Source organism: Mauremys mutica, unplaced genomic scaffold, assembly GCF_020497125.1.
Source record: "Mauremys mutica isolate MM-2020 ecotype Southern unplaced genomic scaffold, ASM2049712v1 000639F_np12_subseq_108309:227698_obj, whole genome shotgun sequence".
Classification (NCBI taxonomy): Eukaryota; Metazoa; Chordata; order Testudines; family Geoemydidae; genus Mauremys; species Mauremys mutica.
The window spans coordinates 99,008-105,866 of record NW_025423022.1 but is presented as its reverse complement, the minus strand read 5'-3'; the positions used below and the strand labels follow the sequence as shown (position 1 = coordinate 105,866).

The following is a 6,859-nucleotide window of genomic DNA, read 5'->3' as shown; positions in this document are numbered from 1 at the left end:
GGGTTCCTCAAGGTCTGCTGGGAGCTGGGAAGTCCACCTTTTGCCACACTGATGGTTCCCCTCTTGGACACAGTGGGTTCACCTGCTGCCTACAAGAGTGTGGGGGCTGTGCTGCAAAAGCCCATCTGCCAGCAGCCGTGCCGGAGGCTCAGGCTTAATCCTCAAGGCCGAGCACAAAAACTTTCAGCTGGGAACATTTCGTTCCCTTCCCGCCTCCGCCCAAGTGGCAAGGGAGAAGCGGACGAGACACGCCGGCTCAAAGACGCCTCCCTCCCACTTCCCTGTACGCTGTGCAAAGCTCTTGGCCTGCCTCATGCCTCGTCAGGAAAGCGCGGCCATGTGGCCCAAGCCTGAGCCACGTCCCGGCTGACGGCGCGCAGAGCCACGCGAGTCAATGGCAGGTCGAGTCAGGAGCCTCGGCTCTTTCCCCTGACAGCCACACACACAGCGCTGCCTAGCACCCCGAGAGCCTCCCTCGTGTTCTCCCGCAGCAGCCGCCTGCCGGTGTGGGTGGGAAAAGGGGACCAGGAAGCACTGCAGCCTCATTCTGGGACAGGAGGCCCTCACCACGCCCAGGCCTGCCTCTTGCCTTCAGCCCAGGCAGCCAGAGGTGCCGGGGAGCTCCCTGGCAGGCCGCCGCTTCACCTCAGCCACCTCTTGCCTCATGGCCTAGGCTCTTGGTGCTCTGCTGGTCACCGGCTCGCTTGAAGGCCCAGAGGGAAAAGAAACAAGCGCACGCTTAGCAGAGAATGGTTTCGATCCATCGACCTCTGGGTTAGGGGCCCAGCACGCTCCCACTGCGCCACTCTGCTGCTTCTTTACACCCTCCCCCTGCCACCTAGTCGCCACTATCCGGATTAGTGCCTTACGCACCCTCGCGCTGGCAGGCAGATGCGCAGGCTGCTAGGCAGCTGCCCTGGTCACAGGATTTTACAGCTTCTACAGGGTAAAAGGGTTCTATTTGGGGATTGGACCCCATTGGGAGCTGGGTAGCTGAGTGCCGGAGACGGGAGCACTTCTTAAACAGTTTTCAGTTAAGCCTTCAGCTTGTGGGGGACGAGGTTCAGCCTTGGATCCGTGTCTGCAGCAGGCAAGCACCTCTGGCTCAATCGCCCCCCCGCTGTATTAGCAGACTAAAACCCGGAGCAAACGCACATGCCTTGCAAAGGAACAGGAGCCGGGATCTCGAACAAAAGTCAACATTTTATTAAGATGACGTTCAAAGAAAAAAAAAAGTGTACGGTACAGCGTTTAGGCGTAGAAGTTTCTGGTGCTCAGGGAACAACGTACAGCTTACCCAAGGGGTGCGAAGTTCAGTTTAAGATCGGGTGGCGTAAGGAATACATAATCTGCCATAGCCCCGACTGGGGGTAAAAGGTTAATGTACAGACACTGAGTTAGGAGGGTATGTTGTGCATAGGAGGGCTACGTTCAGGTGTGGAGTATAACGAGCGGATTTGACGATGAGGATGGATTGACCCGCGTTTGGTGAGGTTTAACGTTCGGTGTTTTGGAATCTTTGCCACAATCTAGTTGAAGCAGGGTCGGTATGAAGTCTACCCTGCCATCTGTTGGTGATGTGTTGCAAGGCCTTTTGGGGCTGATGTCATTTGCATGGTTACACCCACCCCGGATAGCATGATGGGAGTGCTTGTCCAAACGGCCATTTCAGGTGCTGCGGGATCCCCAGTCTCTTTCTTATTGGGGCAGGAGTAATCCAGTGTATTTTCCTGTTGATTTTGGATCCAGGACAGAGTAACTGTACCTTGCATTTGAGGCCTGAGAGCGTCACCCTGTCCTGGAAAGTTCTCACCATTAAGGGGCATGGGTTCCAAAGGGCAAAATGGGGTGGCAGGTAAGAATGGATGTTTGTTGGTGTTTTGCCAGTGTTGGTCCTGCCGATGTTCTTTCTGCTGTTCCTGGTGTGGAAAGACAGAGATGGTTTTGAATCTCTTAAAACTGTTATTAGCTGGCCAGGGGCTCACCCTAAACTTATGCAATTAGATCTCTTTCACGGTGTATTTTGGTCCTGAGAAGTAAAAGGCTGCTCTGTGTGGTGTTGTGGAGTGAGGAAGCAAACATTGGTTGCAGAGGCGGTGCATGTGCCACAGAAGTCATGTGCCCCTGCTGCTGCTCCTGTCCAAGAATCCAGTACTTGCATAAACCCACCCACTGACCTGTGACTAACAATCTTGCTCTGCTAATTTTTCTAGCTAAACTGTTCTGCCTCATTCAGCTTTTAAGTGAGATCAGATAGTAGCAGCTTAATTATATCTAAAATTTATATCTAAGCATCAGTGATTCTATGGGTGTTTTATAGAACATTTTGTGTAATGGGATCATAAATAACTTTATTTTAAACTAAGGAGAGAAAAGAATCATAAAATCTTCATTTAGAGATTTAAAAAAGAATTTCATAGTGACAATTACAAATAATGGTTTTCAATTTCTCTTAATTCACTTTGCTTTGGAACCCATGTCCCTTGTATAACGAGTTTTATGTAGGTTCGGGTGAGTCCCAAAATCAAGAACTGCTATGTACTGTTCTACTCTCCTTGATTCATATCACCAGGATAACTACACTCTTGCCCTAATAAGAAAGAGTTTGGGGATCCCACAGCAGCCAAAATCACCATTTGGACAAACACGCCCATCATTCAATGCGGGGTGGGTGTGACCATGTACATCAGCAACAAAAGGCCTTTACAACACCTCACCAACAGATAGCAGAGTAGAGTTCATTCTGACCCTGCTTACATCCTCCTGCCAGCCAAGAATTGGTGGTCCTGATAAATCACACTCCCTATTATACCAACTCATTGGTATTGAATGCTGAAGTTATGGCTAGCAAATGTAGCCACCCATCTCTGCCCTGTAGCATCCAGCTTAGCCCTTGTTAACACATAAGTCAGTGGATTGTTCTCTGTCCATATTTGAAACTGAGCACCAGAGAAGTAGCCTCCAAATTTCTCAGTGATGGCCCATTTGAAGGCCAAGAACTGCAGCTGGTGGGTGGGATAGCGAGTTTCGCTATCAGACAGTCCTCAGCTGGCAAAGGCCACAGATTTACATTTAACTTCCACTTCCTGGTAGGAGAGTGCTCCCATACCCTAATAATATTAATTTGGAAAATATGATGAAAACTTATTAGCTTACATTTTATTTAATTTAATTGAGTTATAAAGTTACAGTTGCATTACTGCTATTCAAAAGATACATATGGCATTATATGCAACAAAGTTTTGGTTAATATACTCACACCCTTCCTTGATAACCTGGTGGTAAGAGACACAGGACCAGCCTTGCAGTTCAGGTTTCTTAATTCTTGAGTGAAAGATGCAGTGCTTAGAAAAAGCTAATGTTACTTACGGTTTACTTGACTAAGTTAAACTTAAAATCAAAACCTAATAAACAAAGAATAAAAACATAGGGAAACCAAGCTTAGCCTAGTTCCCTTGAAACTTAAAGTTTAAGAACAAGTACAGCCTACTGATAGTAGATAGAGAGAGAGTGGAGGAAGTAAGTCAGAATGATAGAGCGAAGTGCTCCAGCGAGGTGGGTTACCCCTTTTATAGGGCACAAGCACTGGAAATCCTTTCTCCTATGCCCAAATTTCATTCCTCACCCACAAAACATTAGGGTACTCTTACTTCATAGGCTAGGATGTTTGTGTGTGTTGATGACATGTACATATGCACATAAGTTCCCCTGTGGTGTACCTAAGTCAAGTCTGTGGGTACAACACTGAACCACCCCCCCCATGCCATTCTCCATTGTCGATTGGTCTAGGTAAAGACCTTAGACAGGCGTGGGTACTTATCTATTTAAGTAACAAGATAAAGGTCAATTTTCCTTTCTGAGTAAAAGGTCACAATACAGATATGCTCACTTTGCCTTAGCTTAACATACAGGACAGGGCCTGTAGGTCCTCGTAAGCCATGTGCCCCAGCCCCCTAATCATTTTTATTGCCCTCTGCTGGACTCTCTCCAGTTTGTCCACATCCCTTCTCATGTGGGTCCCAACCCCAAAAGTACTCACATTTCACCCCAATGGCCCCCAAATGACGGCTTTTAATATGTAAATAGGGTGCTGCCATGGTCAAGTCACTCTTGAGCTCTCCAGTGGAACCTGCTGGCAGAGAACAAGGTGAAAATTAGCCAGGACGTCACTCAGTCAATTCCCTCTGCTCCCAGCAGGTGGTATCGGAAAGCTCCAAGATCACACACTTCCCTTTCTCTCATCAGCTTCAGGCCCCAGGGTTACAAATGCACAAACCAGTTCGGAGTCTCCCCTGGGCTCAGGGTGTGGGGCTGCTCTGAGGGGATACACCTGCACACTTGGGATATTAGTGCAAAGATACAATTTCAATTTCTCTTAGAGAAATCTGAGGGCAATTTACATTTGGTAAAAATCTTATTTAGTGAAAGGAAAGCTGCAGTGACAGCCTGGTTACTGGGGTGCAAAACACTTTCCTCCTGGGAGAAAGAAGAAGTTAGAATTAGAAATTTACATCGTTTGTTCCAATGTTGGCACAGGTTTAATTTTGCTTCTGTGTAGGTTTGTTTCAGGCTGTGACCATTTTGGTTTATTGGCTTGTTGTTTTTTTTTTAGTTGGACTGGAGCTTTAATTGACATTTGCTGGATTCGAATGGCTGACCTGCAACACCAGTTTTGACATAGTTCTGCATATTTTATACAGATTTGGCCAGTATTCAAGGATTCGATTCCTTTATAGGAGGTTTTAGTGGTCAGGCTTGTTTATTTTATGTTATTTTATCATCCTGCTGTAGCACACCTTTTTGATAAAATGTTGAAATTCTTAATTTATGGTATTTGTTAGTTTTTATTTTTAAAAACAAAGTTTTTCTTAATGTTTGGGTTTTAAATTAAGCATTGTTTTTGGTTTCAATTTTTCATGTTGGTTTTGGTTATTGATGGGATCTTTAAGAACTTTGAATTTAATACTAAAATTTGGACAGATTTAGATTATTTAAAGTAAACCCTGTTTACTACTTTATTTTAATAAAGGTTTTATTGCTCTAACCCCTGGCCGGGGGGAGAGGCGATGAGCTTGGCCTTTAACTGGGAAGGAGCAGAGGCATGGGAGGCATGGCCCCTGTGAAGGGTGGGGCAGGTGGTGGGGGGGCACAGCCCCCCCAATTTTTTTCTCTAGCCCCCCCTCAGTCCCCCACCCAACTGAGAAGAGTCTGATGCCACCTGCTGGTCACTGGGTGTCACTGCTGCTCCATGGGAAACATGCTCTGTGCATTACCCAGATTGGTGGGAAACACACTCTGTGCATTACCGTGACTGGTCCGTGGGAGTCACTGCTCCTAGAAGGCAGACACGCGCTGTGCATTACGCCACCTGGCCACTGGGTGTCACTGCTGTATCAAGGGAAACACCTTCTGTGCATTACCCTGAATGCCCACGAGGTGTCACTGCTGCTCCAAGGGAAACATGCTCTGTGTGATATTCTGATTGGCCACTGGGTGTCACTGCTGCACCAAGGAAAACACCTTATATGCATTACTCTGACTGCCCACTGGGTGTCACTGCTGCGCCAAGGGAGACATAAGAACGGCCAGACTGGTTCAGACGCAAAGTCCATCTAGCCCAGTATCCTCCTGTCTTCTGACAGCAGCCAGTGCCAGGGGCCCCAGGGGAATGACCAGACCCGGGAATCAGCAAGTGATCCATCCCCTGTCGCCCATTCCCAGCTTCTGGGAAACAGAGGCTACAGGCACCATCCCTGCCCACCCTGGCTAATAGCCCTTGATGGACCTGTCCTCTATTAATTTAGCCAGTTCTTTTTTTTTTGAACCCTGTTATAGTCTTGGTCTTCACAACATCCTGTGGCAAGGAGTTCCACAGGTTAACTATGCAACTGCCCTGAGTTTACCCTCCTCACATACCCCGGGTTCTATATGGAAAAGAGAATGAGGCTGAGGAGAGCCATGATGTGTCTGTCACTGGCTGGTGCCTCAGTTTCCTCTAGGCAGCAGTGCTGAAGGCTCCTTTGGTCAATGCCCATGCAGCTGTGTCGGGGGAAGGGGGAGTAGAGGCTCATGCTCCCCAGCCCCATGCCCCTCCCCCAGCAGCTGGGGAATCCAGGCCAAATTTAACCCTGGTAGCTGGGCCGGGATTAGCCTGGGCCAGGGTAGGGCTGGGGAGGAATTGTGGGGGAGACAGATGCACCCGCTGTGAGGGGAGATCCTCCCATTCCCTGCCAACCCCCCTCACTCCTTGCAGCACGGCGCCCCCTAGCACTTCTTTCTCTGTTGTGGGGGTGTCTGCTGCCTGCTTCTCCCTTAGCATCATCTCTCCCCTGAGGCACTGGTGTTGCCTGTCCTGTGCAAACAGGCAGGCCCTAGTGTGCCCCATGGTGCTGCCCTGCAATTGCGGGGGCAGCTGTTGGGTGGAATATGGGGGTGGGCAAGGCTGGGAACCAGGACTCCTGGGTTCTCCCCCCAAATCTGGGAGGGGAGGGGGGTTAGTGGGTAGCGTGAGGGAGAGGCAGGGCTGGGATCCAGGGCTCCTGCTTTTTCTGGTTTTCTCCACCTCCTGCAGCTGCCTTGGTCCTTTCAGTGCATTTCCTGTTCCAGATTCATTTGCTGACTTGTGCAACTCACCCCAGAGGTGGCTGCATCTCAGTGTTGGGTGAGGCTCCCTTGGCTGCATCACCTCCTAACCGCGTCTCTCTCTCCCTGCAGGTGACCCTGCAGCACTCGGCAAACATCCGCAAGATCGTGGGGCGCTTTGAGCATTGGGCAGGCAGGGGCCAGGCGCCCAGCCCCCCCCCCCCCAGAGAATGGGACCCAGCCCCCCCTACTTTTTACAGGGATTAAAGAGGGGCAA

The 6,859-nt window shown here is 49.3% G+C and overlaps 1 non-coding gene across 1 annotated transcript; it reads right to left on the bottom strand.

Annotated features, from left to right (window-relative positions):
* Positions 1–740: 740 nt before the first annotated feature.
* Positions 741–812, bottom strand: TRNAR-CCU. Its single transcript has one exon. It is a non-coding gene; the product is annotated as a tRNA-Arg (tRNA).
* Positions 813–6,859: the final 6,047 nt, after the last annotated feature.